Source organism: Eriocheir sinensis, chromosome 1 (genome assembly GCF_024679095.1).
Source record: "Eriocheir sinensis breed Jianghai 21 chromosome 1, ASM2467909v1, whole genome shotgun sequence".
NCBI lineage: Eukaryota > Metazoa > Arthropoda > Malacostraca > Decapoda > Varunidae > Eriocheir > Eriocheir sinensis.
Genome location: NC_066509.1, coordinates 7,823,216 through 7,847,021, shown reverse-complemented (window position 1 = coordinate 7,847,021; position 23,806 = coordinate 7,823,216). Strand labels below are relative to the sequence as shown.

Here is a 23,806-nt window from a genome sequence, read left to right as displayed (position 1 = left end):
GTCACCGCCTGCCCGCCTCCGCCACACCGTTGTTCCTCGCTTGAATCTGTGCCAAGTAAGCGACTGTGCCTTCCCTGGGTCAGTTTTTTTTTCCGATGGCAGTTTGGTTAAGCTGAACATTATGAGTATGACCTACATGAGTCATCTATAGACCTGTGTGGGCCCAAGGCTGAACCTACGCCGTCCCTGCCCTTCCGTCCCCTTTTCTACCTCGTCTTCATCCCTCGTCCCTGTCCCATACCCTGTTCCTATCCCCCGTCCCACTTCTCAACCTTTTCCCTCGTCCAGCCTCTCCCCAATCAGATCATTGCATCAGCTCTTATCCCTATCCATTTCCAGCCTGCTCCTGCTCCCGTGCAAGTGAGTTCGCCTTCTTCCAGCCTCCCTTGCCCCGTCCCGCCCCGCCCCGTCCCGTCCTGCCCCGCCACTGCCACCAACTCTGCAGCGACGGCGAGGGTAAGTGAAAACAATTACGCAACAAATAGTCGTCATCTGTCTCCCTTCGATGCATAATGGCCGGAGCGCGTGTGTAAGCCGACTGCATCAGGACCTCCCAAACGCAGCCCTTCTCCCCTTCTTCCCTCCCCATCCTCCTGCTTCCCTCTCCTTCCCTCTCCTTCAGATGTCCCGCCAGAAGCCTCGGGGACGTGGTAACCAGTCCCATCATAGCGCTAAGCCCACCGCCAACTAACGCCGAGGTGACTTGATGGGGCTAAAACAATTCCCGGCCTTGTTTATGGAAGATGAAACTCAATTGTTTTAGAGTCTGCGTGTGTTGTTGGTGCTGTAAGGTGGGATATTCTCCTCCTCCTCCTCTTCTTCCTTCTGCTCTTCCTCCTCCTTTCTCCTCCTTCGTCTCTTCCTCCTCCTCCTCCTCCTCCTCCTCCTCCTGCTCCTCCTTCCCACTGCCCGTCGAACAGCTAATGGGGAAGCAATTTTATCCTCGGACAATGAGTCATTTATCAGCGTCTGGCGGTGGCGAGTGTGGCGGCGCGGCTGCTGCAGACGAAGGCAGGGAGGGAGGGCGGGATGGGATACAGGCACGAAGAGAATGAAGAAGGAGAAGGAAGAGAATTAGAGGAAGGCGGAGGAGAGGAAGGAGGAAGGGGAGGAGCCTGCTACTGCTGCTGGTTTTGCGCTGTACCTACATACCTGCGCGGAGGGCGAGAGGTGTTAGTGACTTGTATTGACTCTCCTGCTGACTCACCTGCTGACTCACACCCGGGGACGAGTCATGCCTCTCTTGCGCCGAGCTGGAGGAACTGAAAGAGAAAAAGATCCATCGCTTAAAAAAATATACATTCCAATACATGTGAAGAATGATTGATATATTTAATGTTTTCTTACACCGGGAAACGTGATGGGGAAAGAATTTGCAGCTGTGAATTTGGAGAGTTGAATTTTAATTTATAGTCAGGGATGAATTGTAAATCTTTTCTTGCATGGGTGATGTTAAAGTGCTGGTTCTTTTTCTGTGTTTTCTTTCTGTCTTTTAGAGGGATGATAGAGTGGAGAGAGGAGGAAAAGAGGGAGGGAGGAAGTGAAGGGTGGAGGTACAGGAATGGGAGGGAAGGGGAAGCAATTGGATAGAGGGACGGATGTGGTAAGGTATATGAATGTGTGTGTGTGGAGGGGGGGGAGGGGGCGTTTGCGTACGTGCGAGCGTTCGTGCCTGGTGTTACGTTTGTAGGAGTTGCACTTTTCAGCTCGACAGGCTTTTTGCAGACCATGTTTCTTTAGGCAGTTGTTTAAGGGAAGGATGGATAAGAAATATAAAGACAAAATCAATTCTAGCAGACATCAGCTAAAAGAACTACTCACTAAATCACAAGGAAGCACAATGTTCCACAAGAAAAGAAACACCAAGAACACAAGGCCAGTGAGGCATGAGGACAGGGTGACGATCAGTGGGTATGTAAATATGTGATGTAACAGTGGCGTAGACCCATGGTGGTGGTGGGTTGCGTGGTGGAGTGTTGGTGGTGGTGGTTGGCATGGTGGAGGAGTGGTAGTGGATTGATGGCGTGGTAGATGGGTAGTGGTGGTGGTGGAGGGGTGGTGGTGGTGGTGGTGGGTGGCGATATCAGGAGAGATTTGCCTGACGCCAGAACACTGGCGCCACACCCTTCCCTTCATCCCATAAACCCAACTATTCCTGGAGCTATTCCTCCTCCTCCTCCTCCTCCTCCTCCTCCTCCTCCTCTTCCTCCTTCTCGTCCTCATCCTCCGCCTCCCACGCCAGGTCATCCGCCGCGGCATCCAGGTCGTCCTCCACCCTCCAGAGACTCGCATAAAGTTTATACGGCCTTGGCCTCCCCGGTGGGGCGCCGCGGGGGCGGAGGGACGCTTTCTTTCCTTTAATGTTCTCCTTTCAAGGAGGTTTTCAGACCTGATTTTGTGGTCGTCTCTTCTTACTTTTCTCAACATCATCCGAAGCTCGGATATATATATATATATATATATATATATATATATATATATATATATATATATATATATATATATATATATATATATACATACATATATATATATATATATATATATATATATATATATATATATATATATATATATATATATACACCACACAGACAAGCAGGCAGACAGACATATAAGTATACAAATTAGAGTAACATTTTCAAGTGCCTTGTGTTGTGTGATATGCTGGACTCTTCGTTAGGGCTGTGTACTTCCGGCGGGCAGCGGAAGTGACCCCCTCACGCGGCGGGGAAAACCTGGTGCTGGTGTGTGTAGAAGGTGGGGGGGGAGGGAGGAAGCATTGCAAAAGAAAATTTCAGTTATGAAAAACTGCAAATCTCTCCAATTTAATATAATAATTTTCAATTTCATAAAAAAGATTTCGGGATGATCCAAAACTAAACATAATAAACTACAGACTCAGATCCTTCGCATTTCCCAACAAGTACAGTAAAGACAGAAAGGGACTCCGTATTAAAAAAGAAAATTAAAGCCAGACTATCATATTAGTTTTCAAAGTGCAATTAGGAAAAAGAGTGTCCAGTGTGTGTGTGTGTGTGTGTGTGTGTGTGTGTGTGTGTGTGTTGGCCGAGGAGGCCCTGTATAGCCTCCCTTAATGAATATTTGAAGCGTCCCGGCGGCGGCGACGCTCACACGCATAAAATTAACATCGCGAACACAATTACGAGGCAGAAACACATTTTTGGACACACGGCGCCCCGGGAGACCCACTTCTTAGCTCCGACCCGACGCCTATTCTGTGTGTGTGTGTGTGTGTGTGTGTGTGTGTGTTTATTCTCCTTGAAGACTCCTTATAAATCTTGAATAAGACCTAATGCGAAAAAAATATACGAAGCTGCTCTACGGTTCCCTCTCCCTCTGTTTTCTGATTGTTGTTGTTGTTCTTTTGGGTTTGTGTATCTGTCTGTTTGTCTGTCTGTCTGTCTGAGGTGGATCTCTGTATGATGCAATGTGTTTGTCTAGTGTTTTATGTAATGAAAAATAATTTATAATAGTGTAATATATGTAACTGTATAGGAAGCACGTAACCTCTTCGCCTATAATTTACTACCTCATTCCGCCTTTATTTGCGTCTTCCCACAACTCTAATATTTTATGGTCTGCTTCGAGAGGTTTGTAAAACGTCATCATGTTATGATATTCTTTTGACTGTAGGGAAATGAAAAATAGTTACTACCATCGTAACCACTCTCTTATCTTTATATGTGTTTATGTATCAGGAATTCATTAGCACTCCGACAGTCGCCTATGATCTGTGTGATTAGTGTTGCAGTGCAATTCAGATATGGCAACACCAGATGAGTCTTCCGCTTTTGTTATCTTTTTTTTTTTAATCTCTGTTTCTCAAAAGCTTCGTGGTGATGGAACGAGACGGTTTCGGGGAATTTACTAATACTGTAGAAATTTATGTACATTATATTATACTCACACACAGAGAATTCTGTAGTGTATTACAAATGCAAATGCTTTATACAATACCTGAAAATGCAGCAGCAGCAGCATTTCATTCTCTCCACTGATGTTCATTCTCTCTCGTCGTAGCGCTTGTCGAAGGTCATTTTGTTCCTCGAATTCCGCATCGTACTAAAAATCATGTCGATGTAAACATAAACAGCCAGGGCGATACAACACACTCCCGGTGATCACTATCTTATCGGAAGCCAATAAGGACACAGAACACACAACATAATGGGCTGTACATTCTGCTGCCCTCAAAAGCTTTTCTTCTGCGCCATCACTACACATTACATTCAACAGCACCTCTCTGTTAGCTTTGCCATCACCCTTTTCCAAGCGACGGTGAGTAAAAATCCCAGTTTAAGTAGGAGTGAAGCAGAGAAGTAGGGACGATCAATAAGAATAGGAACGAAAGAAAGGAAAGAAATGGAGGAAAGAAAGTAAGCTGAATACAGTCGTACGAAAATCAGATCGAATAGGGAAGTAAATTAATGTTGAGCAGGGAGCAGAGGACAAGAAGTTAGGGAAAAAAAAGTATATAAAAAAAAGAGATAGTGACAAAAGGAGAGTCATTTTAAAGGCAGCGACTTAGCTCGGATCCTTTCAACCTCAACCCTCTCCTTCCCCCGCCTGTTACTACAGATATAAACCACAAGAAGTCGCCGACCACGAGACTAACAACTCGAGATGGAGGGAATAAACTGTTCTCGAATCGGCGCTACGAGATGTAAAAGAGAATAAAAAAAAGCTATATTTGCTTCTTGACAAGCCAATGAAACCGTCGAAAGAAAACAAACAAAAGAAGAGCAAAATACGAGACCAAGAAAGAGGAGCAAAAAGATGTGGGGAAATAAAAATGAGTAGGAGGAGAAAGAGGAATAGAGGCTCACCAGGAGGAGTTATGATGGAAGAAAACAAGTACGGGCAACAGCAGAAGGAAAGGAGGAAGAGGAGGAAGAGCAGGAGGCGGAGGAGGAGGAGGAGGAGGAGGAGGAGGAGGGCAGAACATAAAGGCCAACAAGAAGAGTAATGTAGCGCTGTTGTTTATCATTTCGCAATAGTTTATCATATTTTTTTGTGTCTAGCATTTATCATTATCTCAGACTCGGCCATTATCATTAAAATATAAACTCGTTTCTCTCTCTCTCTCTCTCACCTACTAACAACCACTCATAAGCCGCTTCCTAACCTTATGACCTAAAAGGAAATGTAAAAAACATGCAATTTCGTTAAGAGGAAAAAAAAAATGGATTCAATGAAAATTCTGCTCCGGAAAAATAAAATGGATCTCGGAATTTCCACCTTGAATTCATGTGAAAGATATACGAATTTCTCTCTCTCTCTCTCTCTCTCTCTCTCTCTCTCTCTCTCTCTCTCTCTCTCTCTCTCTTTCATATTTATCTTTCTTTATTCTTTTTCGTTTCAGAATGTTAAATATCCTGCAGCTAGAAAGGTCTGGCAATAAAATTTTCTTTTTTTCTCCTTTTTTTTACTATCATATCCATTTCATCTTTTTTCCTTCCTTCCTTCCCTCACTCACGTTCCCTCCCTCTTTCCCTCTCCCTGTACTCATTAATATCTGGTGTGTATGTTAATTTGGTCTATATTTGCACCCTTTGCGTTTTAGCCCCACTCTCTCTCTCTCTCTCTCTCTCTCTCTCTCTCTCTCTCTCTCTCTCTCTCTCGTCTTTTTTTCACGTTTTCCCTCTCACATCACGATTTTTCTCGGTCTTTTCACTTTTTCTCACCTTTTCCTCCAATTTTTCCTCCCTCCATAATCCTCCTCCATTCAGGCTCCTAATCTTTACATCCTTCCACCTCCTCACCTTAAGTCAACACCTCCATCTCTCCATCTCTCACCTGTCCGTTCCTCTTCCTCCTCCCTCCTTCGATTTCTCCGGTTCTCTTCCTCCATCTCTCCATCTCTCTTCTCTCTCTCAGCTCCTCCTTACTCTACCTCCTCTTTCTTTCCGTATCCCTCCTCATCTTATACTTCCTCCTCCTCCTCCTCCTCCTCTTCCTCCTCCTCTCTTCCTCCTCCTCCCTTATGGTCCCCAGGATAAAAATGGAGATGATAATGCGGAGAAAATTCAATAAAACTGAATTTAGGCTTTGTTGTGTGTGTGTGTGTGTGTGTGTGTGTGTGTGTGTGTGTGTGTGTGTCAGAGAGAGAGAGAGAGAGAGAGAGAGAGAGAGAGAGAGTTTTCTTTCTTTATTAGTTTGTATATATTCTCCGGCAAACACCATCCTCGTAATTATTTTTTATTTTCATTCCTGTCTTCTTTTCATGCTTCTCTCAACGTTAATATTACTATTTTCCTAAAGTCTGCCTCGTATAATCATCACTAATATATATATTTGTTCTTCGCATATTTGCATTTATTTTTTCCCTTTTTTTATTTGAATTCCCTAAACATATTGCCTTTTTAATTTGTTTTATATTTTCCTATTCATTTGTCTATTTATTCATTTACTTGCTTGTTTAAGGTTTTTTTTTATATATCTGAAGTTTTTTTTGTTACATCGGATATTATTTTAACACAAAAGGAGGCCAAAATAACCCCCCCCCAAAAAAAAGTCATCTCGCTGCACTTCTCATAAAAAAAAGAACAAAATAAGCCTAAAAACATTGATCAGATTATCTTATTCCACTCAAGTTTTCCTCCTGTATTTATTGTATTATTTAGCAATTTTGTATTTCTTTTTTTTTCCCTTATTCCATTATCATTCTAATGTGCGTTAGTCTCTGAGAGATTATCGCTTTATTGGTTTATCGGAGAGGAGGAATTATCAGGAGGATGGAGTAGGGAGTGGGGAGGGAGAGAGGAAGGGAGCAAGGAGGCAGTTCGTAGCGTGTTGGCGCGGAGTGTGAAGAAGGAAAGTATGTAGGTACATTGGTAAAGAGCACCTGAATAAAGAAAGACTGGTGAGAAAGAAGAAGAGTGAAGGAGAGAAAGGCTGAGGAAGAGCAAGAGAAAATAAGGATGAAAGGTGACAGTTGGAAGGCAGGTGGCAGGGTGTCGGAGCGTAGTGTGAAGAAGGAAGGTAGGTAAGTGCAGATTGATAAACAGCGCGTGAGTAGACGAAGAATAGTGAAGGAGAGAAAGACTGAGGAAGAGTTAGAGAAAATGAGGGATAAAAGTACAGTAGGAAGGCAGGTGGCAGGGTGTCGGAGCGGAGTGTGAAGAAGGAAAGTGGACAAGTGCACATTGGTAAAGAGCACGTGGGGTAATGGGAAGACTGGGTGAGAAAAAGGGGAAATGGGAAGGGGGGAAAGGCTGAGAAAAAATATAATATAAGGTTGAAAGAATGTACCGGACAGTGAGAGGGAGGAAAAGAAACAACTGTGAAAACGAATAATTCCCTACTATAAAGATTTTTAAAAGATGTACGGCTTTTCTTATATGCAGTCCACAGTGAAGATAAGTTTTCTTGAGGGGTTATGGTGGTCGGCCCCCGGCACGTATTGAAGCGGGCGAATTTTATTTATATTTGTTGGCGTGATATCTGGCTCGGTACATATTCTGAGAACGTCGTTATTATTATTATTATTATTATTATTATTATTATTATTATTATTATTATTATTATTATATTTCTTCTTATTATTATTATTAGTAGTAGTAGTAGCAGTAGAAGTAGTAGTAGTAGTAGTAGTAGTAGTAGTAGTGTTATTGTTGTTATTATCATAACTGCTTTTATCAATATTTGTATGCTTAACAATTTCAGTTTTATCATTATTATTATTATCATAGAATTCGCATTTTATCAAAGCCAAGAATAATCTCCAAAGCGTAATTCCACGGCCAAGCAAGAGAAGCATAAGCGAGAGAGGAAAGAGCGCTAATACTGTGCCGAGGTAATGAAAAATTGCCTCGTGTTTTATGAATTTATTATGAAGGGGGGAAAAAGTGTTCAGTGCTTTCTATATCATAAAAATTCATTCACATGAAACGCCGAAATATTGCGTGTGTGTGTGTGTGTGTGTGTGTGTGTGTGTGTGTGTGTGTGTGTGTGTAGCCAGATTCTGCAATAAGTTTACTAGCTCCCAAGAAAACATATCACACACACGCTCATGGCAAATAGAAAAGACAATTTGCTCTTCTAAAACAATATTAAAAAGTGTATACAAAAAAAGATTAACGCGAGTATAATATTCGTTGGCTTTTAATCACTTTCGTTTCTTCATTACCAAAACAAATCCGCGGAAATAATTTTAAACCAACTGCATTTCCCTTCTGCTCTCTCTCTCTCTCTCTCTCTCTCTCTCTCTCTCTCTCTCTCTCTCTCTCCCATTAACACCGTCCGATCGGGGTCTTCATCTTTCTTTCTCTCCCTGTCTCTCCTTCCTCTACTTCTCTCCCTCTCTTTCCCTCTCTCTTCCTCCATTAGTACTCGTGTCTTATCTACCCCTTCATCCCCCTACAAACTTTCTCTCTCTCTCTCTCTCTCTCATTTTTTGTCTCGATTAACTCCTTCAAGCATCTCAATTCTCTTTTTTTTTCATTTTTAAACTCTCTCTCTCTCTCTCTCTCTCTCTCAAAGCACACCATGTTTCCTATAATATTACCATCAATTACGTTCCATGATTCGTGTGCTCCACTAATTCTGGTTATTAAGTTACCTGTTCTTATAATTATTGCAGTGATTTACCTTTTCGTATTCGCCGGCCCTTCAATGAACCGCCCTCGGGCTTTATGGCTGCCTATTACCTCACGCATAAAACAGAACAAATTTTGCGTATTCGTCTTAATCGTCAGGGGAGTTCATTTCATTTTTCGTGTTATTTTTATTGTTGTTGTTGTTATTGTTATTATTTTGTTGTTGTTAGTATTATTATTATTATAATCATCTTCATTTTTTTTTTTGGTGCTCTTCATTTCTTTTCATTTTCTTCTTTTTGTACTTTTTTTTATAATTGCTGGTATTTGTTATTATTTTCATTATTATTATTGTTGTTATTATTATTATTATTATTATTATTATTATTATTATTATTATTATTATTATTATTATTATTATTATTATTATTATTATTATTATTATTATTATTATTATTATTTCAACTCTCATTTGTATTATTGTTTTGATTCCTGCTGCTTGCTGTCGCTATTTTTGTTTTGTTGAATATTCTCGTAGTGTTGCCTCGGTGGCGCAAGAGTGTGTTTAGTGTTGCTGTCAGCGTTGGTGCTACTTTTATTGCTTTCCTGTTGTCCTTGTTTTTTATTGTCGCTGGTGTTCTTGATGATGCTACACTCCTGAATAAGATTATGAATGAGAGTAATGATGATAATAATAATAATAATAATAATAATACACACACACACACACACACACATTAATTATTATTATTATTATTATTATTATTATTATTATTATTATTATTATTATTATTATTATTATTATTATTATTATTATTATTATTATTATTATTATTATTATTATTATTATTAGTAGTAGTAGTAGTAGTAGTAGTAGTAGTAGTAGTAGTAGTAGTAGTAGTAGTATATATATATATATATATATATATATATATATATATATATATATATATATATATATATATATATATATATATATATATATATATATTATGATCATTATTGTTATTGATTTTTTTCTTTGTCGTCTTGTTCCTTTTCCCACCATATATTTTCCTTTTATTTATTGTTGTTGTTGTTATTATTATTATTATTATTATTATTATTATTATTATTATTATTATTATTATTATTATTATTATTATTATTATTATTATTATTATTATTATTATTATTATTATTATTATTATTATTATTATTATTATTATCATTATTATTGATATTAAAATTTTATGTTGTTATTTTGATGGTTTATTTAATAATTTTATTTGAATTATAATAATTGTTCGCCGTTTCTCTTGCCTGTGCATTGTTCCGTCGCAGTTTGTTTTTTTCCTCATAAGCTTTTTTTTTTTCTAAGACTGTCAACCTAAAATCAAATACTACACTTCGCCTTTTTTCAAATAGCAGTGTTGACATTTCAGGAGAGTCAGGGATTTTTTTTAGTATATAAACATCAAAGGAACAAACTGAATATTTTATTATCTGCTGCATGATACAATACATGGTGTTTGCTACCACAGTGCACGAGTGTCTTCACTGCTTTACACAATCTCCACATGAGCTGCGCAATCACGCTGCGACGAACCGTCATGATATAATATAATAATAATGACGATGGCAGCAATAACAACAACAATAATAAGAGTAATAACAATATCAATATCAATTATAATAATAATTCTATGTTCATAGTAATGATGATAACAGTAATAATAATGATGATAATAGGAATAATAATAACTGATAATAATACAGATTATAGCAATAAAAAGTATAACAAGTATTACAAAAGTACAACAATGTAGCCTAATACTAAAAATATGTTACTATATAGTGAAGATCATTAAGATGGTGTTGATAATAATAATGATAACAATACTTTAAAAAATATTTATTATGAGTGATGCTTTCATTATATTATTATTATTATTATTATTATTATTATTATTATTATTATTATTATTATTATTATTATTATTATTATTATTATTATTATTATTATTATTATTATTATTATTATTATTATTATTATTATTATTATTATTATTATTATTATTATTATTATTATTATTATTATTATTATTATATTTTCATTATTTCCATTTGTTATAGTTTGATTAATTCGGAACTAATTGTTGATGTATCCAGAAAAAAATGAATGCATTCAATATTGTTGAAGTAAATTATTTGAGTTTTCAATTTTTAATAAAGTCCGGTAACACGGACGACAATAAAGATTAATATCCGAACGTTTGAAATACACTAATATCCCTGCTGTTCAAAACGACTAAATTAGTGACATACAAGAAAAAGATAAATAATATTACGAGCATGAATGGAAATCCAGACTGGCACAAAAAAACAAAAAATGCGTGGGTACGGAACCATCCTTTCCTTCTCTCTCTCTCTCTCTCTCTCTCTCTCTCTCTCTCTCTCTCTCTCTCTCTCATGCGCGCGCGCGCGCTCGTGTGTGTGTGTGTGTGTGTGTGTGTGTGTGTGTGTCACCTCACCCGTTACACGGTTACAGTGTCCCCGGCGGCCATCTTGTTGGCATGTTCAGCCACGTCGCGTGAACACATGTATCACACCTGTTGGGAGCGTGTTATTCAGACCTCCTGCACACCTGGCCTGCCGCTGCCCCTTACCTGCAGAGTGGCGGCGGCGGTGGTGGTGGTGGTGAAGGTGAATGTTGGTGTGCGCATGTTACTTGAGTCTTGAGCTTGTAGTGTTTTTTACTACATTTTCTTTAGTCTATATTGAAATATAAATGATTTGTGGTAGTGATGGTGGTGGTGCTGAGTAGTGGTGACTCTTGGGAAAGTGGTAGTGTAAGTATGCTTGTGATCTGTGGAGAATATGGTTTTGCAAGTCTGTGTTTTAGTGTTTTAGTTGAGATTTTTTTTTTATCAAGATAGCGGCAGTGTTAGTTGCGTTGTGTAGACGAGAAAAGAATAACTGACGAAGGTATGTTAGTCAATTTGTACGCACACTCCAATTAGTAGGCTATCCATATCAGGAAAAGTGCTACGGTAGGAAACTGACCCAAAGTATGAACATGAACTCTCGTCAAAATGAAGATGAAGCTGCACTTATAAGCGACTACCTTAACACTAGGGGTGGTAATGAGTTAGGCTTTGGCAGTATGTGTTGTGGAGTGCTAATGGAATCAATAGTTACGGCAGCGGTGAGGGTGGAAATTAAATGTACGGGGGTGATAGTGACGGTGGCGGTGGTCATGCAGATGGTGACAGTGGTGGTGACGTACGGGTGCTGTCTATAGTGAGATCTGTTTGCATTTTGTTTGTTATTTATTACTTCACACACACACACACACACACACACACACACACACACACACACAGATGAAATACTGTACAATAAAGTAGAACATGATCGAGAAAAATCACATTGAAAAATATTTAAAAGACAAAACGCGTATTTCGCAATGATTTAGGTTTATGTAATACCCGGGTTGTATCTATATATAATTTCCACACACACACACACACTCACACGCGTAGATGAAGCACTATAGATGTTTTATTGGGCATAGGCTACCTTCCCCACACATAAATATACGCTATACATAAGGTAGGTAACCATATCATTCATGACGAAACGGTTGAAAAGGGAACAAAACTATCAATATCGGTAACCTTGTTGATTCGTAAACATGTATTGAACGAATGATTGAATAGTGGAAATCATGCTCTGTCGTAAATAAATAACTAGTGAATAACTTAGGTGTGTGCGTGTGTGTGTGTGTGTGTGTGTTACCTCCAACTTCATTTAGGCTGCACGGGAAGAGAGGTCAGTTCGTCTTACTTGCTACATCGATTCATATATTTAAAATAGGATCAGAGAGAGAGAGAGAGAGAGAGAGAGAGAGCATCAAGTATATCGCTGTCAGTGGCATTTCAGACAGGATGCACCAAGACCCGCCTCCATTATGGTTGTGCGTTGCCAACTATTAGAATTCACCAACACTGTTCACCGCTCACATTCCTCCCTCCTCAAGCCCATAAACTATGTCGCAGCGGCCCAAGTGTTGCCGCGAGTAAGCTTTTAAGAGTCGTATGTCAAAGTGAGCGGCAAAAGACAACAAAAGTAGGAAATTTAAAGGCCGCAGCGACGACAAACTTTTTCGGATGCTCGCTGAGGGGCCGAAGTGAGGCTGGAGGAGTCAGTGTGCGTTTGGCTAGCGTGGAGGGTGGACGTACGCCGGGCCTCTAGTGGCGTATACGTGCTGTGCTCCGGTACAACTTTTTCCAACTCTCGGAGGAAATCGTGATTGGTTGTTGTCCCCGCGTGGAAACAAGTGCAGAAAATATACAATGAAGTTTATGTTGGTTATTGGCGCGTTAGCCGGGAGCAGTGTGTAGAGCGAGGCAGTATTTGCACGAAGAGGTGAAGTTTTTTTTTGTTGGTCGGACCGAGAAGTTTGGGAAGGTCCGCGCTGAGAGGCGGCCCAGCCAGCCCCTGACCCCTGCCTCCCCTGCCGCCGCCATGGAGGAACTCTTGAGGTGAGGCTGTTGTGTGGTTGTGTGCGTGTGTGTGTCAGGAATGAAGTGAATACAAGAGCTGTGTATTCGAATACGGTTACGAATACTTCAAATTCCAACGAATACGAATTCGAATACACTGAAATGGTTTTGATTCGAAAAGTAATACGAATACTTCTTTAAAGTATACCTGAATACATTCATGAATACTTTTCATTGAAAAATACCTTCTTCACGTAACTGGGTATAGCACAGGTCTAAACTAAAGTTATGCAACAGTAAAATGAGCTCATGAACCTGTAGCCTACTGTACACCACCATTACACGTCCGACCACGAGGATAGAGTTGTACCGTAGGAAGAACGGCTGTTATTTATGACAATAAATTTTGAAATATTTGTTAGATTATTCGCAGAATACGAATACTTTTCCCTTGTATTCGAATACGAATGACAATAATTTGATTTCTAACAATAATTATTCGAATACGAATACACCCAAATACGGTACTCGAATGTATTCGAGCACTAATGCCGAATACGAATACTCCATCCCTGTGTGTGTGTGTGTGTGTGTGTGTCCCAGGTAACTTTGTTTTACCACAGGGGAATATTTGATGACTTTTTAAGGTGTCCGTGTGTTGGAAATGACGAACTGCCAGGACAGCGAGTCCAACTTTGCACACATACAAAAGTTGGGGTAAAGTTTTGCGTGTTATTTTCGTCTTTTTTATATATATGTATATGTATTTTTCGCGTCGCCGCTTTCGCAGATTTGGTTGTTGGCAAAATGTGCACACACTGTCTTCTCGGACATCGTAATTTATGCCACTTAGTTTGCGAAATTCTGATCAGCTTTTCCAGTGCACTTTTTAGCTGAAGTAGAAATGCAAATGCCTGGAGTCGTCCTATGTAATACTTTATTGGTGGCGGCCAGTGGTGCATGACCAATGCAAAAACACCTCCCTGCCACGGCCCCGCACCAACCCGACGTGACCTGGTGCTCCACGCAGGGCTGCTGACGGCCTGTGACGCGCGTTGACATGTTGTCCCCTGCCCTGGGAGATTTGTTGGGTAAAAGCAAAGTAAAGGGCCGTGTGGGTCATGTTACGGCGGCTTCGACGGGCTCCGGGCGGCAGGTTGGAAGGAAGTTAAAATAATTCAGTACATTATGCATTGCACTATACTTTCTATTCTGAAGTTCAGATTTCTTACATGTTACGAAGTGAAAAGTCTTTTTGCAAGGATTACAGTGCATGGCGGGAGGCGGCAGGGGAGCGTTTGGGAGTCAGTCTGTGGTGTGCCTTGGGTCTGGGGGCGAGTAGAGGTCCCCGCAGCAGCAGCAGCAGCGTTGGTGTGCTCGCCTAGGCAGGTAATCCTGCCGCCGCCGCTGCTGTTGCCCCGATCATGGTTGTGTAGCCGTGCAAACTCGCTCGCGTAGAAAGGAAGAGAAGGAGAAGCCGCTCCTTTACCTGCCTAACAAGTTTACGCACAGTGTTGGCGGCGTGTTGGCGGGAGGGCGGCGTGCAGGCCGCTCAGGGCCGTGTGTGTGCACCTCACCAGACTTCACAAGGAGGCGGGGTGCGGGGGGCGCGCTCTTTGAAGTCAGTTAGACGTTCACATATTGATTGCTCGGCCACTGGGGTACCCTTAGAGAGAGAGAGAGAGAGAGAGAGAGAGAGAGAGAGAGAGAGAATCTTTAAGACGCTGGATGAATTTTGCAGATTATGCACTCAAGTTGAGAATATGATTGTGTGTGTGTGTGTGTGTGTGTGTGTGTGTGTGTGTGTTGGTTGTGCTATTAAAAACGGTGCAGTAGTTTCGTGCAACGATGTAGATACATTTTCCATTATTGTTTTGGCTTTGTTCAATCGTGCAGAAGGTGATGGTTGGCTTGGGGTTCCTGGAGTGACCTACGGGCCTGGTGGTGGTCGGTGCCGTTTGATCGGTGACGTTGGGAGAGTCGTAAAGGGTCGTGTGTTGGACGAGCGTCGCGATGGTCGGTGACGCCAGGGTTTCTAGGCGGTGTGGTGGTGACGCCAAGCCCATGCGGCGTGCGGGCGACTGGACGGGCGCTGGCGAGGCTGAAAAATCCCGGATACACCTCGGGAAACTTGGCTCTGGGGGTCGGTACGAAATAAACAGTTTTAATTGAATTACGAGCCGGAGGAACCCATTTGGCGGGCGTAATGGTGGTCCTGAGGGTGCGAGGCGCCCGGTCGATCTTGAGTTAACACAATTTGTCCTCTATCTCCTTTCCTCCCTCTTTCCTTCCCCTCCCCTACCTTCCCTCCATGCTGCGAAAAGTCACGCCACGAAGGTTATTAATTTACTTATTATTATCATTATTTATTTTACATATACCAACTTGTATTTTCCATATATATACCAACTCTTTTATTAAAAAAAAAAAAATTAAAGTACCGACTTTGATTTTGATATGAACGAAAAAATATTTATTTCCTTTTTTGCTTTTGTTTTGGTGTGATATTCATTACTCTTACGGTATTTCACGTTTGATCGAATTATATCAATTTTTTTCGTTTATTCATTTCTGTCCAGCACGACGACGGGTGAATGCGTCAGTGTGTGGGGTGGCGGGTCAGCCAGCGAGGGGCCGGGGCAGTAATGCGTGTGTTCAGGGCTCCCTCACGTGCACCATTGATCTATTGTGTAAATAATTAGCTTACCACAGCAAACAGCCTCGTCACAGGTCAACAGGCTGCCCGTTGCCCTCCGTCACAAGTGTCTGCCGCCTCGTTTGTGTTGTTAATTAATTTTGTGCTCGTTACAATGGGACGCTTCACTTCTCCCCTTCATCCCTGTCCCCTCGTGCAGGCCGTGCTTGTGTTGGAGGGGAGTCTGTTTTTAACAATTTGTGTATGTGAGCATCGCGTAAATTATATATTCATCTCTTCTGTGCAGCTCTTCAGGGATGAGTCTGTTGTTGATAATGTATATATGTGAACAAAGGGTTAGTTCGTGTGCCCCTGCTCTGTGCTGCCCAATATGACGTTTCAGTAAATGCTCTCAGTAGGCGTGGACTTGTTATAGCTTATTTATATTTTCGTCCGTGTTGGTTAGTGGGTAAGATGACATTGTTTATTAGGCTTTTTTATATTATGGACATTCTTGTGAAATATCATACTTTAATAAAGTATAATAATTATAAGTTATCGTAATCATGATAGTCTTATAGTATAATTACGTTTTTTTTTTTTCGTTCCATATGCACCAACATCTGAACGTTCAAGAATATAAACTTCATTGATATAATAAACTTCATAAGGTACCATTGCTAGTCTATAAGTCACTATATTTCCTCCTTTCATTCTCTCTGCAGTATTATCATTCTGGAAGGTAAAGGACGAATTGTGAATATTTTTTTCATGAAGTTGTGATTGAAAAATGATAAAAAAAATATACTATATAGTTTTGTTATCGCATGTTCAGAGGTTTATTCCAAATTTCACAGTAAAATTAGGCATTATGGTTTAAAAAAGGTTATGGATGATGAATGTCTTTATTTTTTGTCATGAAAGTGTAAGTGAAAAGCTTGGAAGAAGATAAAAAAAGGAGTGTGTAGCGAATGTGTTCCTCAAGGCCAGACGGACTATAATGGCCCGTGGTCGTGGTGCCCCGCGGCCCTCACTGTCTGTCCCTGCCCCCCCTGCCGCTTCGGAGAGCACGGTGCTGCTGGTGCTGGATTTATACGTTCCTTGACCAAAGTGTATAAGATCATTTATTTAAAGATTGCAACATGCTCACAACATGCCCGTAAGTTAACGTTGCTTGCCAATTTATGAAATATAATAAAAGTATAAACCTCCGCCTTGGAAGTTACATATATAGTATCTGAGAGACAACTCATGTTAAAGTGTATAGCTACGACAAAGATGTAATGACAGTGAGGAAACATGCTGCTGTGATGGGTATAGAAATCGAATCGCAGAATCTAATAACTTAAAGTGATTTTGGCCAATTCCACTGTCCAGTAGTGCCATTATAAGCGCCCACACCAAATAAAATTCTCCATAAAGGTCTGTTTTTCTGCTCGGCGCTCGATATTAAAAACATTTTCTGTAGCCACCTCAAATTATTACTTTCTATAAGAACACCAAACACTGTATAAGGATTTTTTGTAGTTTTTTGTGTTTGGTTTGGGAACTTACAAACCAGCTGTTGAACTGTGGCACTGGCCCTTATAGACACTCGTGGTGGTGGTGGTGGCAGTGGTGGTGGTGGTGGCTGTGTGGTGGTGCCTGGGCTGGGGTCGTTCGTGTAGGCAGAGCAGTTTGCAGGCTCATTTCGGTGTCGTCTTCGCAAGGTTTTGAAAGGCGAGGCATCGATTTGATCTATGCGACTGGCCCATAAGACTCGGATATTCTTTCTTCCTTCCATCTTTGTCGCTCCTTTGGTGGTAAACGGTCTTAAAGTTACATCTTCATTTTCCCTTCTTCGCTTCTTCGTCGTTCCTTCTTTTGCCACGCTTCTTCCACCCCTTCGTCAGCCACTGTTACATCTGGTTTTATCCTGTCCTTCCTCCTTTCGTCTTCTCTTCAGTCGCCCTCTTTGTCACTCCTTCGTCATTTCTCCGCCTCCCCGTCCTCTCCCGCCTCCCGGAGTGTGCAGACCGTCGGGGTGATAAAGAGGCTCGGGACACAGAAAGAAATGAGGACCACAAGTTCACACCTGCTGCGGGTTCTCCCAGGTGCGTGATTATCACTTTCCTGAGCCTCTCCACAACCACCACCATCACCGTAAAAATGGCCGCGACGCCGAGGGGGCCATAATCGACAAAGCTTCGCTTCTGGCCAACAAGAATGAGATTTCTGGGGAGTTTAATCAAGAGGGGCGTGACTGTCGGGTGTTATATCAAGGTAATAACACGCCCACCGCCGCCCCCTTAGCTTTATCTCCCACCTCCCCTTGAACCCCTATCTCTCTAGCCGTCCCCTCATCTCCCTTTTGGCACCCCCGCACCCTCAGGGCGGGCATGGATTGTGTCGTTTGTAATGTGTGTCGCCTTGTAATTCGTGGACGCGAGGAGCCGCCTGACGGAGAGGGAGGAGGAGGCGTAGGCGGAGGCGGTACACGAGCATGACCTCTATTAACTTTACAATAGGTGCTCCGCGGAACCCTCACAGCCCCCACCACCACTCCGTCATGATAATTTAGCGCGCGTACGTTGCTGCGAAGGTACGACTCGTCCTTAATGTCGCTGCTGTAGCGTCGTTGAGGTGTAATGCGTGGCGTGGGAGTGTGGAAGGCTGGCTCCGGGTGGCTGAGAGACTGTGGTGGGAGGGGAAGGGGGATGTAGTAGACTGGTGATGGGGAAGGTGGTGATTAGGGGTTAAAGGGAGGCTGGGAAGTGGTGAGGGGAAGAGATGGAAGGCTGGTAATGTGTTAGGTAAAGCGTAAGGCGGATATGAAAAGGAGTCAATGGTGGATGGAAGAGGATAGGTCAAGGTAAATTTTAAAGATAAGAAAGGAAAGGAAGCGAAGGAAGGTGAGGATAGATTGCTAACAGTTTGGGGAAAGGATAAGGTGGATATGGGAAGGAGTGTTATGGTTGATGGAAGAAGATAGGTCAAGGTAGATTATGAAGGTAAGGAAGAGAAGGAAGGTGAGGGAGGATTGGTAACGGGATGGGTAAAGGATAAAGGGGTTGAGGAAAGGGATGCTCATAGTAGATGGAAGAGAATAGGTCAAAGTAAATTATAAAGGTAAGAAAGGGAAGGAAGAGAGGGAGCTCGAGAGGTTGGTAACGGGTTGGGTAAAAGATGAGGGGGTAGAGGGAAGGAGTGTTAATGGTTGATGGTAAATTTTAAAGGTGAGGTGAGGGAAGGTTTAGTGATGGGTAGGGTAAAAGATAGGGAGGATGAGGAAAGCGGTGTTAATGGTTAATGGTAAATTTTAAAGGTGAGGTGAGGGAAGGTTTGGTGATGGGTAGGGAAAAAGATAGGGAGGATGAGGAAAGAGGTGTTAATGGTTGATGGAAGAGGATAGGTCAAGATAAATTTTAAAGACAAGAAAGGTAAGGGGACGTGTTGGGTAAGCAGGAGCAGGGGCAAGGGGTGTAAGAGGAAATATATGTCTGGTATTATATAGAGAATGCCTGAAGAAAGAGGACCTGGTAAAGTAATAGGTTATCGGCCGGCCCAGAAAGATGGTGTTCAGTCTTCCATTATCAGACTCACAGGGTTGGTATCATTACGTAATATTACATGCGAACAGTTATATTGGGTTTTACCATATATACCACCTGCATAAGCTTCGGGCCAGAAAGTAATGACTGGGAACAATATATAGTGTGGTTATTCATGTTAGGCTGTTATTTATTATTATTAGTATTCTTATTTATATCACCGTTTTTCTTCTTATTTCTCATCCACTAATTATTCTTATTATTATTATTGGTGGTGGTGATGGTGTTTTTTATTTTTTATTTTACTATTCCAAACGATGATTTATTATTGTTGTTATTATTACTACTGCTATCTTAGTATTCACCGTTACAATTTCATTTCGCTTGAAGAAGAAAAAAATAAATATGGAGAAGAAAAAGGTCTCAAATGTTACATACAATAGATGGGTCAGTCAAGGGCAGGTAGGTCAGGTGAGTCCGGGGGCTGGCTGGGGTCCCGCCGCGGTCATCTGATACAGTGGGTGTGTTCCAGTCACGTTCACCGCGCCGACGATCCAGCAGCTGACCGTCACGTTGCCCTACTGAAGTCTTGAGGAAAATAATTTAAAGATAGGTGGATAAAAGAAAGCTATTACTAGTTTCATTTCCCGGCATAACCCGCGCAGTATTAGACTTCAGATATCTAATAAAGAAGCTGATGAAGTGTTTACAGCCTAGATATGAAAGGAGAGAGAGAGAGAGAGAGAGAGAGAGAGAGAGAGAGAGAGAGAGAGAGAGAGAGAGAGAGAGAGAGAGAGAGAGAGAGAGAGAGAAATAGTAATTACACATTTTCACTTTCAAGTAAAGATGTTAAGTTGCAATATTTTCTCGGATTTGTAAATATTAAACATCAATCATGATAATTACGTTGGAATAGGCCCATGAACTCTCTCTCTCTCTCTCTCTCTCTCTCTCTCTCTCTCTCTCTCTCTCTCTCTCTCTCTCTCTCTCTCTCTCTCTCTCTCTGTGCTAGCCGCATATTATATAACCCTTCTTGCTCCAGAGAGGTAAAGACCAACCTAGATTAATTTGTTTTGTGACTTCTTCCAAATATTTAAATTTTCTGCAGATTTCCCTTGTGCTTTCCTTCAGAGAGAGAGAGAGAGAGAGAGAGAGAGAGAGAGAGAGAGAGAGAGAGAGAGAGATTTCGAAGTCTTTTGGAGATTTCTCGCTCGTGTTCTTTCATTTTTTTCCAGTTCTCTCTCTGTCAACCTGTCTCTATCTATTTATCTATCTATCTATATCTATCTGTCTGCCTTTCTATATATCCATTTGTTGCTTTTCTTTCTCTCTCTGTCACACACACACACACACACACACACACACACACACACACACACACACACACACACATACACTGGCATTAGTTAACCGGGGAAACACACAACGATTCTTTAATTAACACGAAGCCTGCGTCCGATGGCTTAATTTGTCTTTTTTTCCCGCTCCTCTAAAGTGAAATAAATTAAAGGTACGTAAATCTGTGCTTGACGATACTAGCGGCTTTGTTTACTATTTTTTTGTTGTTGTTGTTTTGAAATGGAGGCGAGGCGAGTTTTAATGGTTAGTTGATTATGTTGGCATTTGTTTTTGGGTCTAGAAAATCTGTGGTTGTTATTGTGATTTTGATTGTTATTATTTACTTGTTATTGTTTTATTTTGATTTTTTTCCTTGTGTTTGGTATTAATGTATCAGGTTTAGGATCATTATGCTTGTTGATGTTGTTATTATTTTGAGCTATTATTTTTGTTATTGTTTTCTTATAATTTTTTGTTACCTTTTCTTTTTTTCTTTTTCATTCTCTTCATCTTCCTCTTCTGCTTCTTCTTCTTTTGGTTCTTCTCCACTTTTGCTTCTTCTTATTTGTATTCTTCTGATTATTATTATTATCATTATTGAAATTATTATAACCCAGTTTAATATTCTGCCAGGTAAAATATTTCAGCCTCTTTTTTTTTGCGTTTGATTTATTCGTTCATTATAAATTTTAATACGCCGTACACACACCATTCCCTCTACAGAGTTTAAAGTTTAATTATGGAGGGAGTTAATTCTTTTCCTCAGCCCGCCTCCGTGATTTTATTATTATTTACCTAATTTTGGCTTTCGGCTTCCCTAACATTACCACCACCATCACCACTACGCTCACTACCATTGCTACCATTCTCCATCCTCACGGTTATCACCAATTCTTTATCGTAGTTACCACTTGATGTCATCTCTGCCCATCTCTATCACTACCAGCACCACCACCATCTTCACCCAACCTATCAACACCATCACTCACCAATTTTGTGTCTTGTCCTTTTTACATCGTCACCTTCACCATCACCACCACAATCAGGATCATTCACCAAATCTCTCGCTCCAATCACCACCACTATCAGTACTCGCCACCACCTCCATTACCATTATTATCACCATCACCACTTTAATCAACACTTATATAACAGCCAGCACCACCACCACTATCGACACCATCACCAATTCACCACCACTGTCACTATCATCGATGTTATACTACTCAGTCTGTATCTCTTCCGACTTCCCCTCGCTGCCGCTACCGCCGCCGCGCCACTCGTCCTCCCCCTTCTGTATGTTTGACTCTACATACCTGTCGCCACCGCCGCCGCCGCCGCCGTACCCTTCCCTCGTGCACCGTATTAGAGGTGCACGTCAGCTTTAAATTCGTGAGGCCCAGACCAGCTGTTGCGCTACCTGTGCACCGCGCCCACCTGCCTCAATTTGCATATGTGTACCTGCGTGTGTGTGTGTGTGTGTGTGTATGTGTGTGTGTGTGTGTACGTGTAAGCTGTCTTATTGTATGCATGTATGTATGTATGCATACATGCATGTTTGTATGTATGTGGAAACGTTCTCTGATTTTTACGATCGAGCTTTTTTGTGTTTTATTTATTATTGATTTTTCTACTACTACAGTAGTACAGCTGCGATTGTTTTTTTTATTTTTTTATACTATTGCTATTGGCTCGAGTACAATACAGCAAAACATTGTTTTTAATAATCACAGATGCAGTATTTGCTGATAATATTTATATTAACAGTAATAATGATAATAATAAATACAACAATAACAATGGTGATGAACCAAACAAGACTTAATCTGTGGGCGCAGCCAATGATGGAATACTTACCCACGCAGCACTAACTGCACACGTAACACGAGCCACACTCAGCCGGTAACCGCAGGAGGCTGGCCGCGCGGGACCTAAACAACCACGAGCTACTTATATGAACTGTGGACCCAAATGAGCTGTCCGCTGCGTGTTGGCCGAGCCGCCGCGAGGGACGGGCCGATGCCGCACGTGTGTACACCCGAAGGATGCGCGTTTACGGGCTTATCTGAAGGAGGGAGCGGCGGGGTAGTTTTTTTAGTTGTGGTGGAAGGGAATGATACAATAGTTGCGTTTTGAGTGAGGTTCTTGTAGATTTTTTTTCACTGCATAAATGGTGATTAGGGCGACAATAATGCTTTTTATATTTTGGCTTAGCCTTAATTGCTTTTGACGAGGGTATGATTTTGGGTGTCGTGTGGAACCTCAATTCGGCTCTTTTTTTTCCTTTGTTCTGTGTACGGTAACTTTAATCCAGCACACACACACACACACGCACACACACACACACACACACACACACACACACACACACACACACTACCACACACAAACACAACCCCCATACATACACAGACCGCGGGCCGTCACCAGGTGAGATGGGCGGCCCCTCACCTGTCCTCATTAGTGGCCAGGGGCGCCTTCCCCACCACCACCTGTGTGAGAACAGTTGATTGATCCGCGCACAAGCAACAATTAATGAGCAATTTGATCGCTAACGAGCCTCCCAACTACCCAGTAATTGGCTTGTTGTTAATTGTGCTCGGAGTAATGCGTTTATGCATTTATCCTTTTTTTTTTTTTTAGTAGGTACCTTCGTTTAATTACTGATGCGATTGTTGTAGTCTGTGTACTCGCGTGGGGCCGACGATGAGGATTCCATTACATTTATTATTATATTATTTTCCAGCGCAACTGCATAACCCATAATCACAATTTCCACCCTCCCACTTGAGTCGGCCCGGAGAGGAATTATATACAGATTGGGAGCATCGAAATAATACAGATTTGAAAACATTACTTTCTGAAGTGTATGTGTAAGAACCGATGATACAAAAAAAAAAGATAGTCAAGTATTCCTACCAACCCAAGATGCCTTACGCTCCCTGCCCTTTTTCGTCCTACCCCGCCTTTCAGGACTATCCCTGCCCCCGCCCCTCACCTGCCCCGCCCCGCCTCGGCCCAGTATGTATCGATAACACTAACTTCGGGCGCCGCCTTTCCTCGCCTCGCCTCGCTCGTACCCTTCGTCGTCGTGACCTCAAAAGTTCTCCTCCTCTTTTTTCTGGGGCTGATCGACGTCCTCCCCTCGGCCCTTCCACAGCCGGCGGGAGAAGGCGAGACTGCAGGGGGAGGGTTCAGTAGGGAAGACCAGATGGGGAATGGCTGGTAAGGGCTCGGAAAGGGAGGCTGGGTAGG

The 23,806-nt window shown here is 41.7% G+C and overlaps 1 protein-coding gene across 3 annotated transcripts in view; it reads left to right on the top strand.

The window, feature by feature from the left end:
• Nucleotides 1–12,671: 12,671 nt before the first annotated feature.
• The window catches only part of LOC126986813 (plexin-B-like), a 474,607-nt gene continuing 463,472 nt past the window's right edge, over nucleotides 12,672–23,806 (top strand). For all 3 annotated transcript variants that reach the window (XM_050843318.1, XM_050843394.1, XM_050843224.1), the window contains exon 1: nucleotides 12,672–13,087. The gene's annotated coding sequence lies outside the window, so the exon portion shown is untranslated. The remainder of the gene's footprint in view (nucleotides 13,088–23,806) is intronic.